Source organism: Lynx canadensis, chromosome A1, assembly GCF_007474595.2.
Source record: "Lynx canadensis isolate LIC74 chromosome A1, mLynCan4.pri.v2, whole genome shotgun sequence".
Taxonomy (NCBI): Eukaryota; Metazoa; Chordata; class Mammalia; order Carnivora; family Felidae; genus Lynx; species Lynx canadensis.
Genome location: NC_044303.2, coordinates 18,666,792 through 18,685,067, shown reverse-complemented (window position 1 = coordinate 18,685,067; position 18,276 = coordinate 18,666,792). Strand labels below are relative to the sequence as shown.

At 41.2% G+C, this 18,276-nt stretch overlaps 1 protein-coding gene across 1 annotated transcript in view; it reads left to right on the top strand.

Annotated features, from left to right (window-relative positions):
• The window catches only part of FOXO1 (forkhead box O1), a 97,730-nt gene that overhangs the window by 41,601 nt on the left and 37,853 nt on the right, over positions 1-18,276 (top strand). The gene's annotated exons all lie outside the window — the stretch shown is intronic.

The window sequence follows — 18,276 nt, the reverse complement described above, 5'->3', positions numbered from 1 at the left end:
CTTTTTTTTCTTTTTTTAACACCAAACTGAAAATAAAAATTGATTTAGATTGGGGATGGGCTGGAGGAGCAGCTTGTAAAGGGAGGAGGCCTCTTGCAAACCACATGTAACTATGTCACATTCTTATGTGCCTGAGAAAGAGAGAGATGACAGGCCACTGGCCTTTTCACTGTCTCTTTCTACTTCTAGCTGTTTGTTCATCACACAGACCCTGCCCCCAACACACATGCCACCAACCCCCAAAAGAGGACACTTAACTCTGTTGTGTGTCACGACCTATAGCGATCATCCTAATGGAGAAATAAGAGTTTATATGCATGAGGTGTTCTTTTTCTTTTTTCTTGTTCTTTTTTTAAAAGTTTATTTATTTTGAGGTGGGGGAGGGCAGAGAGAGAGAGAGAGAGAGAGAGAGAATATATCTCAAGCAGGCTCTGCCCTGCCAGCGCTGAGCCTGACACGAGGCTTGAACCCACGAACCATGAGTTCCTGACCTGAGCTGAAATCAAGTCAGATGCTCAACCGGCTGAGCCACCCAGGCGCACCGCCCCCCCCTTCCTTTTTTTAGAGATAGAAAGAGAGGGGGAGAGGGAAAGAGAGAGAATCCCAAACAGGCTGTGTGCTGTGCGTGGACACGGGGCTCAATCCCATGACCCTGGGATCACGACCTGAGCCAAAATCAAGACACTCAACTCACTGAGCCACCCAGGTGCCTCTAGGTGTTCTTTTAATGAGGATCCCAATGTTCAGATCCTTGGGATCATCTGGCCGATTTCTTAAAATTGTGGCTGGTGAAAGTTTACTTCTTGGCCTTCAGTGTTGCTAGTGAAAGGAGTATGGGAAAGCAGAGTTGGTGGGTCATTCCTCTTTAAAACGTTGCCATTAAAATTCTAGATTACTTGATATCAGTGATGGAATGGACTTTGAAAAAAAACAAGCAACCCTTGTGCCTAGGACTTTAAAATATTTTGGCCACAGAAATTGTAGGGTCAACTTTGTTTTTTACAAGATACCTCCTTAGGTATGCTTGCACTTGTGTGTGTGTTTGCGTGTGCTCGTATGTGTAACATACATGCCTATATAAAGAATCCCTTCTGTATTTTTCCTTTAAGTGTGAAATCCTGAGGTGTCATCCTGGTACTTAGTTTTATAGATTCATGGAGACTATAATATTTTTCTCCCCCATTAATGGCATATTCTCTTAATATTTAAGTGTCTGTGATGTGCCGTGTGCCTGCCCTGCTCTATCCCATTTGAGCTTTGTAGAACCCCATGGGAGAGGTGGTGAAGCCCCAGGTTTTGTGGATGAGACTCGAGGTCTCCACGGAGTGACTGCTAAAAAATGCAAAGAGGGAGAGTGGGAATGCCCAAGTGTATTTCACTCCCAGGCCTCTGAGAGTCTACTGGCTCTGCCCTTGGTAATTCCTGCAGAAGGCAGGGCAAAATTTAGCCCCCTAGTTCTTAGGAGGTTTTTGGTATTGATAATTCTATAGCTGTGATGGGGAGGAGTGAGATAACAAGGCTCATGAGAGAGCACAGAGTTTGTGCCATAAAAGTCTTGGAAATGAGAACAACACACCAAAATATGCCTTCTGTTTGCCTTTCCGCATCTTCCTATTCATGTTTAGGGGCATAAGGAGAGTCAGGTGAGAAGGGAACAGGCATGTAAGTCCGTGGGAACACCTGGTGGGGTTTTCTACCTCTGAGCATCCTTTCAAGAGGAGATGGAAGGTGGCTTAACTCCCTTAATGTAAACAGTCAGTGGAGCTATGTGTTCTACACTGAGTCTTCCAGAATTCTAAATTCATTGGTCATATCTTGCCAACACACTGAATGTACCTAATACTGGCTACGGTGATGATGTCTTGTAGAGTTTTGTGGGCTTTGTTTTGTTTTGTTTTGTTTGTACTGAACCCACTCTAGCACAGTTCTGGCTTACAAACAAGATCACGTTCTGAAGTGGTGTCATCACTGGTCTCTAGAACCCATAAGGTCACATAGAATGAGTTTAAATAGCAGGACAGAACAAACTCATTGTTCCTAGAATATGCTGCTCCCTCATTCTGGTTATTTTATCTGCAGACATAATGGGCTTTATGGTTTATATGCCATGTACATGTCATTGAATATACATTCATTTTTGGTGAAGGTGTCACTTTCTCCCTAACTTTTAGTTTGAGAAATTGCAACAGCCAAGACTCTGGGTTCTGGAATGTATGTGTATATTTGTGTATAAATAAATGCAGTTTTATCAAACCTGGCAGCCTTAACAAATGGTGGTGAAAGATTTTGGCTGTCTTTTAATAGTATTATGATGTGGTTGACAGTTTAAATAAGCGGCACTTTATCTTGATGAAGTGAAGGCATTTAATTGGTTATCTTGGCCCACCAGGGTGTTTGTTGGTCAAAAATTTAATTTTCTTTCTGGGTGTTTATATTATTTTTCCTTCTAGTTGCTTGCGAGGTATTGTTTTTATAGCGTATGTGGAAAACATGCCTTTTTTTTCTTTTTAAAGTGGATTGTAGTATAGAGCTTTGTTAATAAAAAAAATTAAAATAAAAATGGTAAGGCAGAATGACTTAGTTATTTTTATATTTTCCTGTAAAAACAGCCTCAGTTAAGTGAGCCACAATGAGCCATGATGTATTTCCTCCATCAGGATGGAAAATAAGCCATTTATTATTTCAGGTCTGACTCACAGTGAACCTGCTGACACTGGGATGTTTTAAAATCATAATCACAAGGAACAGGTTAGGGCAGAAACTTGGACGCTGGGCCTAGGATTACCTGCTTATTACAATGTTTTACAACTTGGATGCTTTAGGTTTTCTGGCACGATGTCCTAAACCTCACACACTAAACACCCCCTTGTTGTACAATTATTGCTTGCTGGTTTTAGATGGTGCCAAATAGACAGATGTCTCATCATAATTACCATTTTTTAATTTCACTGTTACACACACACACACACACACACACACACACACACACAGGTTATCTCCTCTCCCTTCCCCCAGTGTACTGTCTCCCTCCCCATTTGGGATGTCTTCTGTTAAGGAGGACTGGAGAGAGAGGGATGTGGCACATGGGTGCAACACATTACAAAGAGCCAGTTATAGCCAGTAGAGTTATTGTATGGGAATAGATAGGCTTCTTCTGGCTGTTTGTTTTTTAATGTTTATTTATTTTCTTGAGAGACACAGACAGTGTGAGCGGGAGACACAGAGAGGGAGACACAGAATCTGAAGCAGGCTCCAGGCTCTGAGCTGTCAGCACAGAGCCCAATGTAGGGCTTGAACCCACGAACGGTGAGATCATGACCTGAGCCAAAGTCGAACGCTTAACTGACTGAGCTACCCAGGCTCTAGTTGTGCTTCTTTATCAATGTATTAAAATAACAGGCTCTTCTGGTGAGTCACTGTAATTTTGAGGTACTCACTGGAAATAAATATTTTGAATTTTTGATAGCAACTCTGATGTGAAGATCTCAAATTTCCAGTCGTGTCAAAGTCACAGTTTCTTGCTAGTACTGTGTTCCATTGCCTATTTTCATAATTGCAAGAAATGCTAAATTTCAATGAGAGGTTAGTGAAAATAAAAATGCATGTTATTTGTTGCCCACCACTTTACTAAATCCCTTGAATTCTGCTCCATGCTAAGAACTTTGGCTTTGAGGGATTTTTTTTTTTTTCCGCTGAAGAATATCTTTAGATGTCAGTTTGAATATATGCAAATACAGTCTTCCTTGAAGACAATGCTATTCTACTGGTCTTGGTTCAAAAACTAGGAGTAATGTTTCACTTTGTTTTCCTGGCCAAATTCTAATGAGCTGTGTGTAGTCCAAAATGACAAATGAGTAGCCTTCATTTTTTAAAGGAGATTACCACCTCGTTTGACAGAAAAAAATAGATGCCTTCAAACCTGTGTATTTTGCGCTGTTGCAGAAACGGACTCACAGGTACACGAACTCCTGTAATTCTATACACACTCCAGGCGTATGATACTGTATATACTGCTACATGAACTTGGAAGTTACATCCTTTCAGGAGGAAGTATGTCACTTTGTAGACAGAAGAATAAAGAAAGGAAACACGTTGACTTTGTCGTGACAAGCAGAAGGAGATCTGTGGTAGGTTCCTAGTTTGGTATTCCATCCTCCAGATGACTCTGCTGCATAGTGTGTTCTGTTGGTCCAGACGTGATTTTATTTCAAGTCTACTCAGCTTCCAAAGTTACAAATGAGAACTATAATTAATTAAGCTGTAGCAGTTTTAACAACATTGAGCTATGTGCTGGAATAAGAGATGGCTAACTTGAAGGATGTTTACATTGGGTCTTATTGTTTAATGTTATCCTGATTTGGAGGCCCTTTAAAAATACCAGAAATTGGTTTATTTTAACATTAATTCTAGTTAAGGATTTTAAAGCAGCGTTTTAAAAGTCTTTGGTACCTGCACTGAAAGATAGATGCACTCCTTCCCACCTATCTTTAGGATCCATCATAGGAGCTGAGAATTATTTTCAATAAATTAGCTGTGATCGTGACAAATCTTACTGCTTTGAAGGGGGGAGAAGGCTTTTTGTGAGGTGATACTGATAGGATACGGTTTTCTCCCACTTATATAATACCTACCTTAAGAATCAGTAAAACATTTGGAGATGACCCTGTAATTTGGAGACCTTTTCTTTTCTGAGGTAATTCAAATAAAAGATGGCCCTGAGGAATTAGTAAAATGGAAATAAAAAAGAATAAAGTAATTGCTACCTTAACAGCAAGCTGATACTCTAAGGGGATACAGCAGTGACAGGTAACCAGAAGTATGGGTTTTGACTTGAAGGATAAGATAGCGTACATCAGTCATCTCTTGCGGCATAACAAACAACAAAATAACAACAAAACATCCCGGTGGCTCACACTGGCTCACACCTCGCAAGCATTTATTTCTTGCTCCGTTGCCTGGGGCAGCTCACTCGTTTCTCACTTTGAGGCCCAGACTGGAAGGTCAGTGACTCTCTGGGCTAAGTTCTCCTCATGATGCTGTCAGATGCTCAGGAGGGGGGAACCTTACTACGCAAGCTCGTTTCAAGCCTCTGCCAGTGCCAGAGTCCCTAGCATACCATTGACCAAAAACAAATCATATGACTAAGCCTGAAATCAGGGAGGAGGAAAGTGCACTTCATCCAGCAAGAGGCCATAGAAATAACCGCATGGGAACAATTGGGACCAACAATTCTATTTACCACAAATGCTAAAAACGTTAGCAGCTGAAGGAAGCATTTGGTTATGAGATTATATGGTGCTACCTTGTTGTCTTTGGCTTTTGTCATTTCCCATGCTCCAAGAAATACCAGTTCGGGTTTGCGTGTGACTGTGGACTGAATTTAACATGTCACGGAGGGCATGTTCCTATCAGGTAAGGGGTGAGCAGAGATTTAGGAGATTTGGATTCTAAATCTGGTTTAGCTCTTTCCTTGTTGAAGGACCCTAGGCAGTTCATATAATTTGTCTCTGCCTTGGGCCCTTGTTCTGTAAAATGAAAATACTAGGCTATTCTGTCTCTGTAGTTCCTTCTACTACTAGGATTTAGATTTCATTCCCTGTCTATAATGTGCAGGTTTCATTTATTGACACCTTCAGTCCACTTTATGTGGCCATGTATTGGAAGGGTGTAAGACTTTAGGAAATGCTCAGGAACAACAGAAATGACTTTAGACGCCGAAGGAGGTTAAGTAGTGGACAGGTTACACTGAATGTATGGGGACTGATTATTTGTGTGTCCTCGGCTAAGTAGAATGGAGTAGTGACTGCTGAGTGCTGTGTTTGTGGTTACAGAATCTTCCAGCAGGATCTAAGTTCCCTGAGAGCAGAGACGGTGCTTTACTTTATCCTTCATTCATAGTGCCAAGTACGGTGCCTGACATGCGGCGGAGCCCATTTGGAATGAATGCAAGCTGTAAAAAGCTTCGAATGGGAAATTCATGCAAGTATAGCTTGAAAGTCTGCGAGAAAAATGTGGGTTTTCTGGAGCTCCTCTTCAGCGCCTAGTTGTTGCCTCTGGGGATCTGGAATGTTAAGTAGTCCGAGGGTTGCAGCACTGATGTAGACGCCATCCACTCTTTGACTCCCTGCTGTATCTGCAGCACTCCGTTAGGTACTCAGGGTGTAGGAGAAGGAAACAGCCGCTGTGCTGCAGTTTTCCAGTTGTTGCAGAGTTTCGCAACCGTGTGCCTCTTTCTGTAACAGAAAGACAAGACACATGGGAGAGACGTGGTGGGAGGCAACAGTGACCTCTGGTGAGGAGCAGATTTGAGGGGTTTATGGAGAGCCTCTGGGAAGCGTGAAATGACCCAATATGTTTTGGTAGCCCACGTACGAAGTCAGAAGGGTGAGACGAGGCTGTAGAGAGGCAGGAAGGGTCAGGTTTGAGAGCCTGGCCTGAACTTGATCTTTACCTGGTGGCATCTATATGTTGATCTTTACTTTTCCATCCTGGAAAAAGGAAGCCAAAAAGGGGTTTTCCGCAGGGCCGAGGATGTGATCAGAGGTGCTTTTTTGAAAAGTGGGGAACAGGAATGGCAGCAGGGAAGCTGGGTGGTGGGGATGAAGGGCTCCCAGATGACAGTATGGCTTGGGAAGAATGGAGGGACAGGGGGACACCTGGCGAGTAGTCTAGCATGAACATCCACTTCCGTGGCCTTCCTCAGCCTCTCCCTGTTGGTGCCTTGCCCTTCCAAAAAAACCCAGAAAGCATCATGTGTAGCCACTTAAAACCCATTTTCATAAGCTGACAGAAGCTGGTGCCCTGCTTCTGAAATACTGCTAGTCCTTGAAGCAGTTTGTTTTAGGTTAGAGAGCTTCAGGTGACAGGATGGGTGTGGTGTAGTCTCGGTGTTGAAGGATGTTATAACCTCACTTGGGTAAATCGTCAACTTGGTGTGTTGGAAACCACCTTGGTCACTAAAGTAATGGATGTTCTTTTGATCTTCAGTTTTTACGTTTGCTTTATCTTGCCATCAAACATTTAGAAAAATGGCTTTTGCACTATTTTGGTTAAGTAGAACATGCCTTTCAGTAAATTTCACTGTATTACTGTGTCAGAATATCTTTTCTATTATTCCGGATTTGTTGGTATTTTCACAATTCACTCATGCACGTCTTCTAGCTTATTAGGTTCATACTTAATTAGCTTTAAACCTGTCAACTGATGTTAAGAGGCATCTCCTCGTGGTTGGGGTTGGCAGTATAACTGGTACAATTTGGGGTATCCTGTTACACATTAGTTGCTTGTATTTGCTAGCCCTGCACCTTCACTAGTCACCAGTGGTGGTGTTCTTTCCCTTTGTGCAGTCAGTGATGACACAGCCTCTTCTTGAAGTGGCTAACAACTGGTCAGGGCTTCTAGAGCTACTGATCCGTAAGTATGGTGGGCACATGACTGGAGAGAACTGTGAAAGGGAATGTCATGGGGTTTCAGGGACTGGAAAGGTCATGTTGGGTCAGAAGCACCAGGAAGAATACTGCCCTCGCTCTTAAATGGGTGCTAAAGTGTGGGTAGAATTTCAGCAGGCTAGGGCAGTTGTTGGGCTGGGCAGGGAGGAAATTCAGGGTAGTGGGAGCACCTGTGACTGGAGGGTGCTTGTGGGAGAGGGTGAGCTGGTGAGGGGATCGAGAAGGACAGTGTAGTGGGAGTTGGGTTACTAGAGGTAATGCTGGAAAAGGGGGGGGGCATGTCCTCATCCATCATTTGTATTTAAGAGTAAGGTGCTGTTGGGCACCGATATGTGTATCGGTGACAGTAATACTGTTAAAGTTTTAAGCACCAACTGTGACGCTTTGGACTTAAAATTGTAATGGAGCATCTGTAAACACATTGGAATTATCCTCAAAATATCCCGGAAATCGTCCACTTATTCCATGATCAGGGAATAAAATATGATTAAACAGTGGATTTTAAGAGTTTTATTGTTGCTATACTTCTGCAGACACGTACTAGTAACTGACTCTTACTGTTTTTTTTTTCTACAGTGTATGGTTTTGCAGGCTAAAAGTGGGGACTGGATTACAGTTGATCAAAAGTGTGTATGTGTGTATTAATCATTTTGGAAAATTTAAGTTACTGATTTTGTCAATCTGAAAGCATGCTTAAAAGGACTTTAACATAACAGCATAGTTAGTTTTCTTAGGATTGCCTTTGCTTTTGCTGTTACAAACTTCAAGGTTAAAAAAATGTTAAATCACATATATATATCTATATATATATATATCACATATATATTACAGATATGTGTATCTATATATAGATATATATATGTAAATGATAAAGAATATCACTACCCAGTATTATTTTTTTGATTTTCAGTAAATCACGAAATAATGTACCAGTTTGTAAATTCTGGAAACAAATAATTCAGGTTTCTATGGCATTTAACAAATATGATTATTCATAGCAAAATTTGCATTCCTGTGGCAGTTTAAGAGGAAAGCAGTTCTGTCAAAGAGGAACCACTTGGATTTTAGAAAGGAATTAACATATAGCTGTTTAACTCTCCATAATACTAAATAAGTATACTTTTGGTTTCTGTCTGGGGGGGGGGATAATATTTTAACCCAGCGGTTTGTGGTTTATTCTTCCACATAGAACTGTATTTAGGGATGACAGTAATATTTACAAATATGTGAGCAAATGCAGAGCTGTCTGGTTTAGAACTGTATGGCCTGTTAATGACATTTTCAAAGAGAGCTTCCCGCAGGGAAAGCCTCGTGATGATTAAATAGCATCACCTTTCAGTCATCTGCAGTATAGGTTACATGTCTGCCCTTTTGGTGATGCTGGTGGCTTGGTGTCCTTGACTAGGACCAGTCTGACACTAGGTTGAAAATGTCCAAATCAATTCTAATGTAGGAGTGTAGATCACATAGGAAGATAAACATGCTAAGAGAGCCACATACAGAAAATACTGTGTATTCCAAAGCTTAGGAGAATTAAAAAAAAATTATTTGGCATCAGGTAATTATGAGATAATTGGGAGTTACATGCAGTCATATGTGCACATTAACTAGCATGTACATACAGGCACATATATATATAATACCACCATTCAGATTTTCCAGAAGATGGACTTGTAGGAACAAGTAATGACATTCAATTCTTACACATTTAAAGTGTTAATATAAGTGCTTCTTGGGTGGCAAGTTTGTGTGTGTGTGTGTGTGTGTGTGTGTGTGTGTGTGTGTGTGTTTTAATCGAAGTTGAAACAATTCAGCCTAATTCTGTCATATTAAACATAAACATTAAAAAAAAATCTTTACCCTTGCCTAGCACAAAAGCCTCAGGGGACGTCCTTGTGGCAACACCAGCATCAACACCAGCATGGAGACTGTCGCAGCTCCCCAGTTGACCTTCAGTTTCCCAACACACATTAACCCATGTTCTCCTAAAGCCCCTTACTGGTTGAATGTGGCATTCTGACTGCTTGAGCTAGCCTCTGGTGCCTGGAGTTAGTTGTCTTTTTCTTGGAACTTGGTTTGCAGTTGTACTTGTTTTCCCAATTAATTAACTAACAAATGAACCCATTAAATATGGACAAAATACTTGTTTTTAGGAAAATGAAGTTGAACATTTTGGGAATACTTAGATTGCTGATAAATTAGGTGCGCTCAGACCCTATAAAAGATTAGGAGGAGACCATGGAGAATTCTGTAGTTGGATTGTTGTGCTATGGGAAGATTCCTTCTCCACTGTAAAGAAATGGCAAATGTAAATACTTGGTGACAATGCAATGTAGATTTATAAGAACGACTGGAAATCCAGCCAGAGGATGACATCTCACAGGTTTTTCTTTTATCTCAAGCACATTTACATTTAATATTTTTAAGGTAAACATTTAAATCCTATATACCATTTTAAAGAAATTCTGTACTTTATCTTGCTTTTTTCTTCTTAATGTTTGTTTATTTTGAGATAGAGAGAGAGTGGGGAAAGGGCAGAGAGAGAGGTGAGAGAGAATCCCAGTCAGGCTCCATGAAGTCAGTGCAGAGCCTGGGACGGGGGCTCCATCTCACAAACCCTTAGATCATGACCTGAGCCGAAACCAAGAGTCGGACGTTCAGCTGACTGAGCTACCCAGCACCCCTCACTTGCCATTTTTCTTTTTCTTTTTCTTTTCTGTAGGACCTGGAATGTCCGTTCAGGGAAGTGAAGGGAAGGAAGGGAAGGAAGGAAGTAAGGAGGTGGAGGATTAGGTGAGGGCGTGAGCGTAGGAGGTTTGAGGGGTGGGTTTAGGGGAGGGGAGGGATTTGCGTATGTTGTTGTATTTACTTTCGGAAAGTCAGGGTTGTAGGTAGTTGAGGTTCTTTTTCTTTTCTTTCTTTTCTTTTCTTTCTCTGCTTGCTTCCTTCCTTCCTTCCTTCCTTCCTTTCTCTTTCTTTTCTTTTCTTTTCTTTCTTTCTTTCTTTCTTTCTTTCTGTCTTTCTTTCTTTCTTTCTTTCTTTTTTTTTTCTTTCTGTCTTTCTTTCTTCTAAATTGGCCAACTAGGGTTTTGATCTGGTTTGGATTCAACTGGATAACAAACATGTTTTGACCTTACAGTCAGTGTTATTAAGAACATCAGCTACCACAAAAAGCCACATCTAACCTACTTGATTTGTGATACATCTTGTTTCTCCTTATCACCTTGTATCGAAATGGTAGGTAGAAGTAAAATGGGAATAAAAAGCATAGGTATAGTAAGAAGTTGAAAGAGGCTTGGAAGGTTGTTGCCAGGGCCTTCCATTAAAATGGCTGAGGAAATGGCCCTAACAGTGGTGTAGCTGTTGAGTGACTAAGACAGTGAGAGGGTGACTTCAGTGTGTGTTGTGGGTGTTGTGTTCACATTTATCCCTTATTCATCTCACACAAATTTGCCTCTAGATTGGGACCTTGAACTCTGTACTGATTTTCTGGTAGTGTGAGTTTCATGCAGAAAATTGTGCTTATCAAGTCAGTGAGCTTCATAGTATGTTTTTGTTTTGTTTTGTATTTAGGACCATCTTTTAGATGCATCAGCTAAAATTGGGGCGCCTGGGTGGCGCAGTCGGTTAAGCGTCCGACTTCAGCCAGGTCACGATCTCGCGGTCCGTGAGTTCGAGCCCCGCGTCGGGCTCTGTGCTGACTGCTCAGAGCCTGGAGCCTGTTTCCGGTTCTGTGTCTCCCTCTCTCTCTGCCCCTCCCCCGTTCATGCTCTGTCTCTCTCTGTCCCAAAAAATAAATAAACGTTGAAAAAAAAAAAAAAAAAAAAAAAAACATTTAGATGCATCAGCTAAAATGGATATATATTGTCAATCTCTGGCAACAAACCCTGGAAAAGCCTTAAAATGTTTGGCAGTTGGTGGTCAAACATGGTTGTTAGGGGACTTTGTAAATCATGCCTGCTAGATAGAATGCATTGTATTGGGATGAAATTAAAAGACCAGTTTTTTTTTTTTTAATTCTAAATGATTTACTTTTATTTATTTTTTAAAGTAAGCTCTAGGCCCAGTGTAGGGCTTGAACTCACACCCCCAAGATCAAGAGTCTCATGCTCTATGCACTGAGCCAGCCAGGCGCCCCTCTAAGTGTTTTTGTGTAGAAAAAATCATGAGCATTAAAAAACTGTATTAACCATTAAAGATAAATTATCTCCCCAATGGCATTTGAAATAATCTTTTATATTGCTTACGTGGATCTCATTCTCTTTTACATTAAACATGTACATTGATTATGCATCTTCCCGTGTTCTTCTCATTCAATCCCTAAGGGATCTGTATTAATGAGTTTTAGGCTTTGGCTTAAAAAATTTTTTCTTGTTCTCAAAAGTGAGACTGGGGAGAAAAAGGTTTTTCATATTTCCTTTGAGAGCTTTTATTTATCTCCTATACCTCTGTCATTTGAAAATTTCTCAAGTGTATAGCAGGCCTGATTTTTTACAGATGACGAGTTTAAATGCCAGAGAATAGATTTCACTGTTCCTTGGTTCACTTCCTGGTTCCGTCACTCACATTCACCTTCAGAAAGTTAGGGGAAGCATAAGCAACAGCTAAGGTGTAGGTAGGTTATTAAATCTATAGCTAGTTTACCCCAAAAAAAAAGGTCAAAAATTTAATTTGTTCCTATGGTGATGGAACTGAAAGTAAGTTAAAAAGAAAACCAGAATGCTTGTCTTTTACTAAAGTTTACATGAATTTTTCTGTGTGATTTCAACCAATGCCTCTTGGCTTTGGAGGTTATGTATATATAATTTCATGATTAACAATGTATGTACTTCCATAGAGTTCCAGTTACCTTTTTTTTATTTTTCTTTTTTAAAGATTTTATTTTGGGATTCCTGGGTGGCTCAACCTGTTGAGCGTCTGACTCTTGATTTCGGCTCAGGTCATAATTTCACTGTTCTTGAGCGTGCATTGCAGAGCCTGCTTGGGACTTTTCTCTCTATTCCTCTTCTCTGTGCCCCTCCCTCGCTGTCACATGCATATTCATTCATTCATTCATTCTCTCTCTCTCTCTCTTTCTCTCTCTCTCTCTCCCTCTCCCTCTCTCTCCCTCTCCCCCTCCCTCCCCCCCTCCCTCCCAAAATAAATAAATAAATAAATAAATAAATAAATAAACAAACAAACAAACTTTAAAAATATTTTAAGTAATTTCTGTGCCCCATGTGAATCTCTGTATCATGATCCCTAGATAAGGAGTTGTATGCTCCATCAATTGAACCAGCAAGGAGGGCCACCTTATTTTTCAACCATAATTCTTTTTTATTTTAGTTTTAATGTGTATGTATTTTTGAGAGAAAGAGCAGGAGAGGAGCAGAGAGAGAGGGAGACACAGAATCCGAAGCAGGCTCCAGGCTCTGAGCTGTCACCACAGAGCCCAATGCAGGGCTTGAACTCATGAGCCGCGAGATCATGACCTGAGCTGAAGTCGGATGCTCAACCGACTGAGTCACCCAGGTGCCCCTAACCACAATTCTTATGATTCTTTTTCTTTATTACACATAATAGGTCTGAACTGAGGATCTTTGGTGATATATCTGTTTCAAAGTATTTATCAAATCAAGATGTTAATGATAAAAATGTGCTTGTACAAAGACATGCTTTTAGTTATTGCTGTATCTTTTTCAAAAGAACAGCAAAGCATGAATGACATCTTGTAAAACATGTGCCAAAAAGTGCCAGTCTGACAAAAAAGGCATTTAACCATTGAGAATTTTAATAAGAATTTCGAAATGATGTTATAGGGAAGTGTTCGTGTTTAATGTGTTAGGCAGTTCAGAAGATTTTGTTCATGTTTCTTGGAGACGTGATGAGAACAAATTTGGCTTTAAATTTGTATTTATAATTTAAAAAATATGGTTAAAATTTGAAAAATAGGGCAGTGGGCTATATAACTTTAGTGAAACAAATACAAGTGTTTTAGTAGTGCTTCCATTTTTTTTATATGCATTATCTTTTAAAGATCACTGCTTAATATTATGTATAACACTTGCCAACTTGCTTTTGATTAATAGAGTAAGTTCATTTAGAGAATAATATAAAATATCATTGGCAGCATAACTGGAAGTGGCTTGAGCAGATAAAAATTAGCTTCAAGTTGGGACGCCTGGAAGGCTCAGTCGGTTGAGCGTCCAACTTCAGGTCACTATCTTGCGGTTTATGAGTTCGAGCCCCGCGTCGGGCTCTGTGCTGACAGCTCAGAGCCTGGAGCCTGCTGCGGATTCTGTGTCCCCCTCTCTCTCCACCCACCCCTACTCGTGCTCTGTCTCTCTGTCTTTCAAAAATGAATAAACATAAAAAAAATTTGTTTTTAATTAGCTTCAAGTCAAAAGCTAAATTCCTCTTTTCATATTATCTCCTGTCATCATTTAGAGAAAAGAAGCATGCCTCATCTTAGGGGTTCTTATTTAATATCTCCCACAGGCTGGGCTTTAGCAAACCAGTTTATCATTTGTCATTTGGTAGAAGTTGTAGTCTGGTGAAGGGGGAGGGAGACAAATGCAGCGAAGGCAAACAGGAGGCGGATTGAGTTATAATCTGTGCCTGTGGGATAATTTTAGGCACAGACTGGACGTGGCTCGGGCTCATGTTTTCAGACCTCGTTCCTGTGCAGACATTGATCTAGGATTTTCTCTTTTCAGCTTTTATTTGTAGTGGATTTCTTTAGGCAGGACCACTGTTGATTGGTTGCTAATCATCTATAATCTGTGACGATTAGGAAGTCTAAATTAAGTATTGGATCTGTTAGATCTGATTTGGACAGAAATTTGAATGCCCAGTTTCTTGGATTGCCTTTTAATCATCATTGGTGATATGCAAATTGAGTTAGAGTCTTGAATAAGAAAAGTACCTTCGGAGTAAATGAGACAGTTCGGCAGCTCCATTAACTCTTTCTGAATACTAGGTTGGTATTTAGTCTACCCAAACAATAATTTACTAAGTTTAGCATACCCAGACAGTAATTTGCAAAGTAATACCTTGAAGATGCTGGAAAGAGTTAATGAAGCTTCTGAAGTACCTTGTGTTTTCTTGGAGAACCTGTGTCAGCATTTCTAGTGGTTGTACTGGAGAACAAGTGTCCTTAAATCGAATGTTGATTGCAGGAATTGTTGCTAAATTTATGCTCCCATTTTTCAGTTTTTATCCCACTCCTGTCCTATCCCTGGCCCTTTTTTTTTGCAAGACTCCTTTTTCTTATTCTGAGTGAGTGTTCCCCAGGGTTCATTCACTCCTGTACCTCAGGCTGTTTTGTGATGGTCTCTCTTCTCACCGGATTTAGCCCGGTGCCTTGACAACACGTGGTTTCTGGAGACCACTTGGTTCTTGCTGTCTTGTTCTTCACCTCCCATAGTCTCCTGTATCTACCTCTACACATCTTTCTCCCCAACTTTTAGTCTAATTTTCAACCAGCTGGTGACCAAACCAACTCATCTTCCTCCCTAAAACCAGCTCCCCCCACTGCTTCATTATGTTTTGAATAGCACTTTCTGCCACTCTTTCAAGAGTCTAATTTTGGAGCCATGGAAACTCCTCCCATCAACTCCAGCCTCCTTGGTGGAGCATCTGGATGAAACTCCCTTGGGGTCTCCCCTCTCTCCCCTGTGGTGCCTACTGTCTCATCTCTGGGCCTCTACCCTGGGCTTGCTGCGTCCAGTGTCCTTCTTCCTCACTCTGCTCTGGACAGGCTACTATGTCAGATCCCTTGACTTGTTACTCGAATTAGAGCATTTATCTCAGACACCTTCAGACAGTCTGTACTGGCATTCCAGGCCGTTCACCATCTGAAAGGCCCATCTTTCTAGCTTCCTTTCCTGCGGACTCCTGTACCAGCGCACCTTCCGTGCTGTAAGATACTCTCCTTCCCCCTGGAGTTGTTTTACTATTCTACACACCCAGCAGGGCATGCCTTTTTCTCTGTGCACACTGATCCTTCTGGGACTATTCAGTGGAAGAAGCCAGGCCCGAAAAGGTACGTTCTGCACAACCCCATTTGTATGAATTCCAGTAAACAAGCAAAAGTAGTGTATGAGCTAGAAGTCATAATAGTGCTTACCTATGGGGAAGGGGCGGTGTGAGAGGGCCACCCACTACTAGGGTGCTGGAGATGATTTGGGTGGTTGTTGCATGGGGATATACAAATGTAAAAATTCATAGAGCTGTACACAGCAGATTCCAGTGCTTGGCTCTATGTAAATTAAGCATCAATAAAACATAGACTAAAACAGTGTGCACCGTCTAAGACTGTGATAGGTTTAAATTCGATAATGAGTTTAAAATGCTGCGCACAGAGACTGCTGTGTGGGGAAAAATCCCCATGCTGCAGTAGGACAGGGTTCTTTTTCTCCTGAATTGTGTAGCAGATATTCCTCAACAAGACTAATTTTGCAAATAATTTGACCTTGAAGACCATTTTTTGTATTACATTCTTCACTTGAATCTTTATTGCCACATTTATTGCTCGGTTGATATTGTTGGTTGAATGTGGATACCTGTTTCTATTTTTGTTTAGCGTACATTTTTGATCATCAGTAGTAATAGTGGCAGGTGTGGTGTTTTGTGGAAAGCTTGTAATAGTTTTAATGTTTCCCCTCACCCAAAATGTTGCATACATCAAAAGAAGGATTTTGAGTTTATTTTAAAAGTATTTTACACAAGCTTAAGTTTGGAGTTATTTCCCTGGTTACCAGGGAAGCATCCATAAATGGGACTTAGGGGAAGGCTGGCCTGTTCTGGGGAAGACTTTCTTGGCAGGGCTGTTAAAATGGGCTTAAATGATTTTTAAATAATAAATGTTTTGCAAGATGGTGGTTAGCAAACTTTAATGTGTGCATGAATCACCTCTGTACAAATGTGGGTTCTGACTCATTAGGTCTGGGGGGAAGCCTGAGGTCCTGCATTTGTAACCAGCTCTCAGGTGCTGCTGCTGGTCCCTGACACACTTTGAGTAGCCCAGAATTAGTGACATTACAAAGGGCAAAGCAAGAATAACTTAGCTTATAAAAACCACCCCACCAATTTGGGTGGATAGTGACCCTGTCAGCCACGTTTGTGTGAATATAACTGAAAGAACCCATTCAAGAAAGTACTAAGTCTTCTTTTAAAGTTTTAGTATTACGTGATTTTTTCCCCCCACGTTAGTGGGCCAGACTGGTTGATTTCATTAATTTGTTTTTGTTCCCTCTTGAAAATAACATTGTATCAGTTGAAATGGTCATGAATCCAATCAGAATTTTTAGGGAAAGAAATTTAAAAATAACTTGGAATCATTTGTGACTGCCCCTCCTAAAAAATAAAGAAAACAGAAAAACTAAACTAAATACCACTGGCAAGGCACAGCCCTTCCCCATTTGTCACCATGTTCCGTGAACAATACTTGACAGAATAACCACCGCTGTGCCGAATGCCATGTGAAGAGCCAATTTCACTGCTTCATGTTCTCCCGCTCGCTGTGGGTAGATTTCCATTCCCCTTCTCTGAACTGGGACCTCTTTTATTCTGTTGTTCCCTCTTGCTTGTCATATTCTTGACTCGGCAGAGGATGATTTTATACTCTGTCAGACTTTAACATCTGTCAGGCTATGATTTGAAACTGAGGAAAATCCAAGTTACAAATTGAAGAGGAGATCAAGCCCTTTGATGTCGGGAAAGCAGTGCTGTCTGGGGACTTGTCCCCAGAGCAGTGCCCGCCAGCCCGCCACTAGCCTGCCTGCTGTTACAGGGTGACAGGAAGAATGTGGCTCTGCCTGCTGGCTTCTGGGCACATTCCTTTCTGTTTGGGACCAGAGTAAGTACCAGATATACACATTATTGAATTACTTAATGAAGATTTTGTAGCACATCTCTAATTCTGTTGAAAAGGCCGTTTCAGCCCCAGAAGCGTGTATGGGGGCAGGGAGGGAGGAGAGGAAGAGAGAGGAGCTTTTACATTCGAGAACGGGGTCCGCTGTGACCCTCAGGATGCATGGGCGTACTCCAAGGCCGGCTGTTTCTTTTCAGCCCTGAATTGGCAAGGGGACCGATGCAAGCTCAAGGGAAGGTTCTTAATAGGGCAGGAACATTTACCAAGGGGAGAATGCAGGGGTTGGGCTTCAGCCTTGACTCAGTGTTGCCATTCAGCACAGAAGATCTTGTTTAAGCTATGATTGAGGGCCTTCAGATTGTGGGCTGTGGTTTACAGACCCTGATATCTTAGAGGGGCGCAGCTCACACTGGTAAGAGTGGGCCCCAGTGGTCTCTGTCAGAATCGTGTGTAATTGAATTATGTAGGTGGTTCCAATAACAAAAATACCTTCACCTCCCTATCACCTTCTTATTGGGGAGATCTCTGCCTTTGAAAATCAGAGAACATACAGAAAGGTTGGGTGGCCATGAACATGTATGTCTTTTCTCTCAAGCTCTGAGACTTTATCTGTATTGATAATAAGAATAGTGGTCCTAAATACTAAACACAGTTATTGTTGGGTTGATTGAGATAATATATATATATGGAAAGACTATGGACTCAAAAGTATTAATCACATACTTATTTGTAAAATAATGGTCCTCCAGGGTTTTGCTTTGAGTAAATGGTCCTCCCCATGTGTTCAGGACTAAGCAGAAAAAGGGCAGTCCGTTCCTGATTGCACTGTACTGGGGGAGATATGGAGTGCTTTGGGATGCTATGCAATTTTTTTTTTTTTAACAGAATGAGGGTGACCAGAAAGACAGGGAAGGATTGATGGTGAGATGGCACTGGGGACAGTGAAGAGAATGGTTGTGCATCTTGTAGACTTTC